Source organism: Ruditapes philippinarum, unplaced genomic scaffold (genome assembly GCF_026571515.1).
Source record: "Ruditapes philippinarum isolate M1 unplaced genomic scaffold, ASM2657151v2 ctg237_1_1_1_1, whole genome shotgun sequence".
Lineage (NCBI taxonomy): Eukaryota > Metazoa > Mollusca > Bivalvia > Venerida > Veneridae > Ruditapes > Ruditapes philippinarum.
Genome location: NW_026866307.1, coordinates 1 through 11539, shown reverse-complemented (window position 1 = coordinate 11539; position 11539 = coordinate 1). Strand labels below are relative to the sequence as shown.

The 11539-nt window shown below is 32.2% G+C and overlaps 1 long non-coding RNA gene across 1 annotated transcript; it reads right to left on the bottom strand.

Annotated features, from left to right (window-relative positions):
- Positions 1–1416: 1416 nt before the first annotated feature.
- Positions 1417–2830, bottom strand: LOC132732080 (uncharacterized). Its single transcript, XR_009625980.1, has 3 exons — positions 2770–2830; positions 2223–2332; positions 1417–1530 (listed from the first exon to the last, which is right to left on the bottom strand). It is a non-coding gene; the product is annotated as an uncharacterized LOC132732080 (long non-coding RNA).
- Between the last annotated feature and the right edge of the window lie 8709 nt (positions 2831–11539).

Sequence of the window (11539 nt, the reverse complement as noted above, 5' to 3'; positions counted from 1 at the left end):
GCTGCTGTCAATATCAAAATATTGAATTATTGAAAATACAGTTCGTTGCCAGACATCCGAATTGTGAATTGAAAATTATGAATTACATTATAGTTAGTTAGAAAAATTGACCTACATACCAAAGGGGAAAACCCTAACGCAGCACCAAAAAAGTCATCCAAATTTTGTAGCCATTGATTGCAACCCAAACCCACCCTCCATGGAAAATTTAAAATTGGTAAAAGAAAATTACAGGGAAAATAAATTTGGGGAGCTTGGTTAGCGCATTTTTCGGAATTCCCAAATTTTTTTCTCATCAATTTGGTGTGAAAGGCAGCAAGTCAAGTTTTCCCATTAGGATCTTTTTATTTTTTGGGGTTTTGACAAAGAAGCAAAGGGTAGCGGGTTTTGGTTTAAACCTAAAAAAATTTTTAGAACGGTGAAAGTCTTTAAACCTTTTGCTGGGGTATCCCCCTGTGTAGAGGGGACTTGCTGCAAATAGACATTGGTAAGAACCCAAAACATACAAATAAGACCCCCAGGGTTGCACTGTTGTTTTGGATTTTTTAAAATTTCAATTTAGCATTGTACTGGATACTTATATTCAATGAAGAATAAGTACTGATCTGTTCCATTGTAGTATCATACTGATGCCCATTTGAACGCAAGTTTCTTACCAAACACTTCAGTATAATATGACCGAAGGCGGTTCAGGTCAAGCCTTCCCAGCATCTCCTTTTGATATAAACGTGTAGCCATAACTTGCGTGGAATTCGCAGTACACTTTTGTATGGCTCGTTTTGGCTATTGTAGATTACATATTCCCCATTTACTCTGTCCCTCGGGTTGCAAATCATCAACAACCGCTGAACGCTATAAATATAGATAATCGATCACATAGTTGTTTTTCATTTATATATTGAATTCTGACTGAAAACTGTAATTGTTTTCTTAAGAAATAACTGTATAGATTTTAAATGTTAAATTAAGGGCGAAAAGTAGACCAACAAGTTTTTGCTTTATGATATTTATAAGGATTCATCAAAACAAGTTTTCCTGAAATTGACCAGAAAGCCACTTATTATATTCGTGAAAAACATTCCAAACGACTTTGACAGAGACATGTAAAGAACGTGTCACTAGAAAATGAAAAAAGTAGTACGGTAGAGTAGTATTGTATTTCATGTTTAAAACTTCTGTTAAACAATTTTTGATAAATGATTTAAAGTAACGTAAAACAAAGATCAGATACAAAGGTGCCCCCTGAAGTTTAATCACAATTCATGTATGGTTAAAACCGTAGATAAGTTATGACAAACGCATTAGATTGAATATATGATTTATGCGTGTATTGTAAATCCTATGCAAATGCATTTTCAGTTTGTAAAGTTCAAAATGAAAGAAAGTTTTGCATAAAGATTTGGATATACAACGTACCTATTTCACAGTTCTCTCCACTAAACCCAGGCAAACATGTGCAATTGTAGTAATTGATCCCGTCATTACATGTCCCTCCATACAAACATGGTGAATAAGCACAATCATCAATATCTAAATTAAAGATAAACTGTGCTCAAATTTGATATTAGAAAATATTGATAATTGCTACACAGTCTCTTTGCAAATGCAAAAATAAATAAACTTTTTTGTGATTAAAATATTTTTACTCAAGGATAAGCATACTATATGTTTAATCACGAAAATGATTTATTTGTTTACTACAAAAATATGTTTGAAAGAATGCAATTCATACATAAGTTATACAGACATTGTACAGTATACGCCTTTAAAGATAACTGGTAAATATTGATGAAAGTTGTCTTATATAAAATGCTAATTAATGCAAGATCATTAACGATCGTTATGAAAAGCTTGCATTAGTTGTTTTTTCGAATGATCTCCTCCTCTCTTAAAATTATACTTCTTTTCCCTTTCATTATAACATTATCTTCTTCACTTATTTTTATTAAATGGGAACATTCTTCTAAGATTGTGTTTTAAGCAATCAAATATATCAATATAACTAGCTCAAGGAACGTCGGTGGTTTCTACCCAGGTGCCCGTTCGTGCCTGAGGGATAATACATTAGAAGGGCACGTGAGGTTTTCCTTTAACAGTAAATATCTAATGTCATCATATGATCTATACTGCGTCGTTGTGACGTAACCCCCAAAATAAAATATTCAATTTATAAAGTACAGCGACTTTGGTTGATAAACAGTTACGTAAAATGCATGTTTTACTTGTTTCACAGTTGCAGCCAGTAAAAACCCGACCCGGAAACAGTTACATTGCGTATTCATGCCGTGAAGGCCCCCTTGAATGTAACATTGATTCAAGTCAGCACACGAACCTAAAAAGATGCCATTAATAAATTGTTTGTGATTAGATTATTTACTAGCAGTAATGAAACTACCACATTGAATGCAATCAATTTGAATATCAAATAAGTTTTAAAGTTTCAAACAAGTTTCCCTTGTGTATTTCTAAAATTCTAAATAGCTGTTATGAACGGAAATCATAGTAAGATTGAGAACAAAAATTTTCAAAATAAATCATTTATTGAAAGTAACGGAAGTTTGTCGACAATTATAGGTATAAAATAATTGTATTCTAATGGTCATGATTTTCCAGAAAAAAGTAGATTAATAGATAAATAAATAAGATAAATTAATAAATTTAAATGAAAATAAAAAAGGTAAAACCTAAGAGTATTTACAATAACAGTTTAAATTTTTTTGAAGATGTTACTGATTAATTGCTGACAAATGTTTGACGTATTTAACTTACAAGGGTAACATTTTTTTGAGGCGGGATGCTTTGCTTTTCCAAAACCCGGGAGCAAACATGCACTTCCGGCAGGACACTGCAATAAAAAATTTCTGAACTGTTATTAAACAGATTCCATTTTGTTGAATTGTTTAATTATATGCCGTAATTTACATTTACTATATCTGTACTATATCATTTGATTATCTAATTGGTCAGAGTGACCTTTGTGTGCTATAAGAACTACTCACAAAACACTTCTACTCAATACGATCAAAAACATCCTTTGGACGTTTTAGATTAAATTTGAATGTTCCATGATATCGGCCGTATGAGCACGTCTGCGGATGTTTCAACATCTATTATTTCATCACTTTTGCTCCGTGGTCGAGGGGTTAGAGTCGATGACTTCTAATCCAGTTACCTCTCTGGCGTGGGTTCGATCCCCGGGAGATGCTTTGGGTAGTTTAGCGCGGAGGAAGGTTTTGTCTAGTACTGGTGTAACTCTCCAGAACGATGGGTTAGGAAACTACCCGCCTATATGATGAAATACGTTGGAAAAAAGGCGTAAAATGAAACAAACAAACAAACAATCACTTTTGCTTTTAAATGTTGAATTCTGCCTAAGCCGGTGCTATTGGGCGTGGACAGTGACCTTCACTTTCCACTACTGTCCACAAACAAGCTAAAACATGTCAATCAAGTCGTTTTGCGCGTCCTTGAGGCATTATGTTTTTCTCTATTTAAATATTTGTCTAGATGTGTATGACGAACAGTGTTCATCTTTAATGTTACCTTGACCCTTGAAGATCCAAAATCTTATATTTAATAAAAGAAATCAAAGCTATGTTTTAGATAGTTTTCTGGTTGTTAAGCGGATGATTGGATTTAAAGTTAGCTCACTTGAACACGGTGATATTTTGCTATTTATACTGGTAAAATTTTTAGTTTCGAATATGTTAAACTAGATCGTCGGGTTAAATGAAAGAACAACTTTCTTCATACTCTTAAGATCACATCCTATATTGAATTTTCTGTCTCTGTCTGGATGTTAAATTTAGATATGGTTGCTGAAAAATTAGGTCACATGGTAAAAAGTCAAAGACATATTTTTCCTTATTAAACTTAAGGTCGGTGTTTGATCATAAGTAGGACTATCTAAACAATGCAATCTATGTTTTAATCATTGCCTTGTTTGAATTTTATAAATTTCCTTGCTTTAGCAAAGAAAGAGTAAAGGAAAAATATAAAATCAACACTTACATCAGAATGTTCAACGCAGCTCAAGGCGCCTTCTGTTGTTTTGATATAGGTTGAAAGCAACACGTAAACCTGACATAAATAAACAAAATTGTTAACTTGAAATTGATTAAACTCATTTTTTATTTGAATATTTTTATTGTAGAGATTGATAGAAATCTATGAAATTCTTATCAAATATGTCCTATTTGAATAAAAGAGTATACGATCTATTTATGGAAGCTTATTCCCTTTTACGGGTCGAGTAATAACATTTCTAAGTATTATTAAATATCGTTTTAATAAAAATCAAAGTGTTATAAGTTAAACCATTATCTTTCTAATATTTGGTAGATAATCTAATTATAATGAAAGTACATGCAAGAAAATATGTTCTATGATTTGGCTGCATGATAAAAAAATCATACATTCAAGATAAAAAATCCTTTTTCTTTAAAGTTGATTAAGAAATATTGCAGAGGGGGGTGTAGGTCAAGGGGAATTCACTTTTGTTTATTATGACTGAAATTAATTTATGTAAGTAACATTTTACCAAGCCAGTGTATATTAACATCGGACATCTTCGCGGGAGATTACAAATATCTGGAAAAAAGTGTGAAAAACAAACATTTTGTCTGAAAATATTAAGAATTTAACACAAAAAATCATTAACAACAAACAAATGATGATTGGTGTCTGTCTCTCAGCCCAGATTCATAGGTCCGAGCCCGACTCGGGTCACGGCAATATATCTTTCTGTGACACTAGTTTGTTTTCAGGATTTGGACTCGGAAAATGATGAATGTGAGTTGAATAATCTTTTTTTTTTCGAGCTTTAATGATTTTCTTCACATCTTATTGAACATTTGATTTAATTTTTAACTCATATTTTTTCTTTCAATATTTGATTTGACAAAAGACCAAAAACGGACGTCCACGAAACTAGTGGTTAAGGTCGTTGTCTTCGAGTTTCTTGCCTCTTACAGAGGTTGAATTTCAACTCACCCCTAGACTTTGGACTCGTGTACATAGTTTACTGAACCATCGCTTAATTCATTCAGGCACTTAACTAGTACAAGTACTTTAACAGGTATTAATTCCTGAAGTCTTTTTTTACGATTAGTTCCATTTGGAAATAACCATTTAGGCCTGATGTTTATCTGCCATACGACCGCGTTGTAAGTTTTGCAGCCACCCGATTATCAGACACACTTTCTGATGCCGTAATTTTCATTTTTGTTTAAATATGTGGTATTTTCCATGCATTCGACCGCATTGTTTGTCAATAGAAACGTGAACAAGAACGGATCATCTACTTTTTTAAAAAAATTTTTAACTTTATAATGATAAATAAAATTGCGTAGAAGTTTATTCAATTGATCAGAACTCAATCTTCCAGGTATGATTCTGGCTAATCTTTCAGGTATAATTCTGGCTAGAAAATTATAAAGATGTAGATATAATCACCCAAATTAAGCATGTGCCGTAGCTTCGCAGAGGGACACTGATACAGAGAACTCGGTGTAATGTTTGCCAGATAACGAATATAATGTTGAAACATTTCCGAAAAGAACAGATAAACATTTTAAAGAACTACTTAATTGTAAACTGTCTTTATTTTGCCGCAGGATAACTTCCTTTTAAGACAGTATAACATACCCTTAACGTTCCAGAAGATCAATCCTACATCACTTATATGCCTTATAAATAATTTCTCGTATTGTAACTAGGTTCATGTAAAAACAAAAGTTAATTAACAGAGAAATGAACATTTTGTATCGAATTATGCGGAAACATAAGTTTTCAATAAAATGGTGCTTGATCATTAAACCATGTCGTTGTGGGAATATGACTTACAACTGCCGTGCATGACCAGAGTCATTCAAATGAAGCAATGTGGTTTACACGGAAGTGCCATATAAAAAGTTCCATGATCACCATCGAGTAAACACACAGATGGAACGGAGGCCTCAATCACATCATTTTCATTAGCCAGAGCTTGTGACATGAACGGTTTAGTTTAGTACAAGCTACCATCCCAATACTGAATCAAGACGAATCGGCATGATTTTGTATGGAACGAATCTTATTTAATTTACTTCAGTTTGTATTTGTTTATTAAAATAGATTGATTTGAATAATATGTAGAGTAAATGCATTTGAAAAAATATTTTTGAATCTTGGAATATGAAGAATAAACTCAACAAAGATTGGCAAACGGTTCTTGGTGTCATTTTTATTTTACTGTTTAGCACTGAATTTTTGAATTTTAATTGTTAAACAATTATATAGTTGTAATACATCAGATTAACATCACTTAATTATTAGATTTAAACGTAATACTCGAAAAATGGTCTATTATGAAATTATTAGTTTTGAATTGGATTTTAGTACCCTTTTATTTGGTTAAAGGCCGTACCAAGTCAACGACTATCGTTTCGGCAAAATATGTCTATACAAAGCTCCAGACGGCAGTGGAGACTTTCTAACATAACAACAAATTTGTTGCAATATGCTCCAGGGTCATCCTAAAGGGCTGTCTCTGTGTAAATTTATTGACAAGCGCACTGCTTTGTTTTGGTGAAAAAGTAAAACATAAGAAAATAGATTCCATCGGCCATTAAAAGCAAACTATGACTAATCTCATAACAAAGGGTCTTTTTAAAAGCCCGTATTTGACACATTAAAGTGATTTTTTCGATATCGATGGTATCTCGTACCAAAGTTTAACACTGATGTAAACGGTTAAATGGATATCCAGCATTAGACACAATAACTAATTAGACCGAGAACAATTGTCCGAGAAATTTTGCCTAGAAACCGTCGAGGAGGATGAAACATCACCCCTCTAAAGAGAGATTCGATTTGTATTTTCCTTATTGAACTAAGCGGGTTTGGAAAACATTTTTGTATTATGGCTTTTAAATAATAATTTATCTTAAAGCATACCCGAGTAACAATAGAAAACTTTTAAAGCGAAGAACCGTCGGTTTATAAAACTTTTTTCTCTGCTTTTTTTATTCTCTATTTTATCTTTTAAAATTGGAGTGTAAAATTTTATTAAGCATTAAATAAGAAATAAGACGTGATTGTCATCCTTAAAATATACAAAGAATGTTTTATTCTGCGCGGAATTATCATTCGCTCGGTAAAAGCGTAAAAGCAGGTCTTCGTTTGACACTGTAGTTTAAAATCTAAAAGTTCTACATGTTGAAACACTTTAAAAAAATAAACTTTTCAAAAATTTCAGACTATAATATGCAATTTAGTAAGAAATTTTGTTGAGTCTGTGTCTAAGATGAATAAACGTATAAGTTGATAAATAAATAGATAAATGGAAATAAAAGTACTCACATTCTACAGGTTTCAGGTAAAATAAGTTGAATCTTCTAGCTCCCTAACGTTTAATAATTTTATTTCTTGAAAACCCTGCAAATAAATTCCAAGTATTTCGCACTCCTAAATTCTTCTGTTCAACAATGTGTGATGATATTAATTCACATTATTTATTAGCGAAAAAACAAACGCACAATATGTGTTTGACAACGATTGGTCGAACTAATGAGACAATTATTTGTCAAGACAACTGTTACAATATTTTACAGTATGTTCAAACACATAAATCAGATGTCATATTTTCTTGTTTTTCATTTATATAAGTTCAAATTTACATCAAAACAACAACTGTTGCGGCCAGGCACGTGGGTAACCTTAAGCACTTGCTCAATTTGTTGATCTAGAATTATACGGGCATTTTAATGATTTGTTTTGTTTGTTTGTTTCATTTAACGCCTTTTTCGCAACATATTTCAGTCATTTCCTAAACCACTATTCCTAGAGAGTTACACAAGTACTAGATTACCTTCCTCCGTGCTAAACAACCAAAGCATCTCCCGGGGATCGAACCAACGCCAGAGAGGTAACTGGATTAGAAGTCATCGACTGTAGCCCCTCGACGACGGAGGCGGTAGTGCATTTTATAAAAAAGGACAATAGACTGCATTGTTATTCGGCCGATTCTTAATCAAAATAATGGTAATTTGATGGTTGGTATGTGTTTTTATGGTAAAAATTAATTCATAGCATGCTCACAGTTTAAACATAAATCTTTCATGCATTTTTTGAAAAGAAGAAAAAAGTAATCCAATTTCATAGTTCTTTTCCTTACAGCAAAGCATAAACGCATTGCTAAAGAGCTAAAGAGTGTTGCAATATTTTCTTCCCTGTGTAGTGCCTCATAGTGGATTCTCCTTTATACTCACAAATGTAAGGGATGCAGTTCTTATGGTCGTTTATATTCATATGTGATTAACAGTAATTTGCCTTCTTTTATTTGTTTTTTACCTGACAAGTTTGTCATGTATTCAAGCCAAACAAATGCAATTTTTATCGTGTGTTCCTTTCCTTATATGATACGTTTGAATGTTTTATCATAGCAATTTGTCTTTCAAAGTAATATTTGTGTAGATATAAATTGTTGTGATAAATTGTTATGGTAAATTGTTATGATAAATTTATGGTATGAAATAAGTATTTTCCAAATTTTTAGTTTTTGTTCCTTTTAAGAACCACTAAGATACATACACTGGGTAAGAATTTTATTTCATATAGCTTGGCTTTCCTGATTTAAGACCAAAACTGGATAAAACAATTCAATATTTGTCCTTGGGATTTAAGACCGCTAAACAATATTATATAATAGATTAATGAACTAATAGCAAAGTGTAGATTTAAAATGGCAAGGGTAAAATAAACCCTTATATTGGATTTACATTATAACTATAACTTTTTCACAAATTTGCAACTGTTACCAATCACGCGCAGACGCGAGCATGTGAAACCTTAATGAAGGGCCGCGGATCAGGAGTTAAATTCAATAGATCAATCACCGATTTTTGCAATTGCCCTTGAAAAAACTTAACCGACTTCCCCCTTAAATTGTTGATCCTAGATTGTTACCAAAAGTATTTTTATAACTAAAAAGTACAAACATGGCGTTGCTCTATGATTTAGCCTTATCGATTTTACTACTGTCGGCGGTCATGTTAAATGGTTGACCCGAGAATAGAGTCATACCTTAAGTGAATTTTTTCAACAACCTTATAAGTCCAGCATTATTTATGCTTCCTTTGTTGAAACTGTCTGCTGTGAATGAAAGTATCATAAAACGAGGTATATAGAGTATCTTTATATTTACACACGACTGGACTCATTATTGGTATCAAAGACATGTTATTTTCATAATTTGTTCATAGTTAAAAATTTAAAAAAAACAACACATTTGACATGGGGCTTTGCTAAAAAAACAGGAAAACTCTTTTTTAAATTTTTTCAAAATTAAACGACCTTTTAATCCCCCTTAAACCCACATTGTATATGTTTGATATGTTTTAAAAAATTAAAATGCATTTAAACAAATTTTTACTGTTTGTGTTAGGGGAAAATAAAAATTCCAGCCCCGTCTTCCCTGATTTTCTCTCATTTGTTATCGGGAATTTTTGGGGTTTGGGTAACGGTTGAAAATCTCAAAGCCGGCGAAATTTGGGCCCGGTTTTTTTTTTCGCCAACTTTTTTTATTCTTTTACCGGTTTTTCCCTGTCAGTGAAAAATTTAATCGGTGTATTTTTTAAAAAAATTTTTGGCTAATAAAAATCAAATCCTTTTTGACAAAACATATTTTTTAATTTAAGCATTTAAAATTTACGAAAAATTTGAAACCGGGAACGCCATTTTAAGGATGAGTCTTAACACCCAGTAAAAACCCAACCCCTAAACGTATAAATCTTCCCCGACCTCAAATTAAAAGTTTTTCGATCTAAACAATAGTAAATCCCACCCAATATATTAAAACCCAAAAAAGACCTAAAAAATCTTATAGTTTTTTTTTAAAAAAGGGTTAATAAATGGGAAAATTCCTTTTAAATCTCAAAATAGTGCATAAATTGCTTTTTGAAAAAAAAAAACAAGGGGGCAACATTCAACTTGAAAAATCATCCTGAAATTTAAAAAGGGGGGGAAATGGAAAAAAGAAAAAAGGCCGGGAAATTTTTCAGAATTAAAAATTTTAACGGGGCTTACAACTTGTTTCCTGCCCAAAATAATGAAATCCCTTTTGAACTATCTCAACTAATAAAATTTAAAATCAAAAAAACCCAATCCAAAACCCCCTTTAAATTTTCTTTCGATTGGATAAAGAGACAATGCATATTTTACAGCTCTGTTAATCATAACAAAACCTTAAAGTTTATCCCTTAAAGTTTCCGAAAACCTGTCTGATTAAGCAAATACACTATAAAAACAGTTCCAGCAGTTTTCTCACGCCCTGAATCCTTTTTTTCTTGAATAAGATTTCTTCAAGTAAAACCACACCCAAAGATCCTCCTCAACTTATCATTACCATAAACTAATTTATAAAGAACTTTGGCTTCGTATTACCTCGATTCTCTGACATAGATATTGTGCATAACGATTGAAAAATCAGCTAGTAGTTTCCAAGAAAGTCCCAAAGTTTAAGAAAACGGAAAGAAAGATCAACAAGGGCAAAGCAAGTTCTAACCCCCAGCAAAAAACAGGCCAATATAACTGTCTTGTATTGTCTCCAAAATTATAAAAAAAATCATAACGTAGCCTTAAGCATACTGAGATATTTTCATTAATGATATTCTTAGCATACTTTTAAACATGCATTTAAATCGAAAGGAGAACCTGTGCAATAAAACTACTTATCACAACTATTCAATCATGGTCAACAAACTGATGTATTAGTAATAGGCTGCAGGTCAACAATAACAATCTCCAAATACTGTTTTAACTGGGTTTGGTTATTTTATTTTATTTTTTCTACTTCAAATTTTGAAGATTTTAGCTGCATCAAACATGTCATCTGTTTGTATCATAGCCACCACAGCCATCGCAAACTAGTAGAAGTAATTGCGTGGAAGATATTTTGAAGCTTTTATATCAATAACGATCTAATCTGTCATTAATTAAGTACAGCAACAAGTCTTGTAATAACCATTTAGATTTTTTTATTGTTATGGTTGGAAACAACAGCCATTGAGAAAGTGTAGTCTACATCGTTGACTCGGTATCCCTGTTAGGTTTTGCTTCTAGCGAGAGATTTCGGTAAGAATCCAAGATATCTGCAAGGACCACATATTGCATGGTTTATTGGTCTGGCACTGCAAATTAAGTGGTATGGAAGAATGTGAAGAGATCTGTTGTTTCATTATAGTATCATACTGATGAACATTTGAGCGCAAATGCCTTACTAACACTTTGGAAACAGTTTGCCAAAGGCGATTAAAATAAATCTTTCCAGCGTCTGTTTTGAATATAAACATGTAGCCAAAGTTACGATGAAATTCCAATAGACTCTGTATGGCTCGCCTCGGCTATTATAGAACGTATTTTACCCTCTTTTAGTGTCATCGTGTTTCAAATCCAAACAAAAGGTTTTAAAAGACAATAAAACCACATTCGGAAAAATTGTTTTTTTTTTGTATTAAAAAGGCAGAACAAATTCATTCCAGTATCACCTTGCATACAAGGA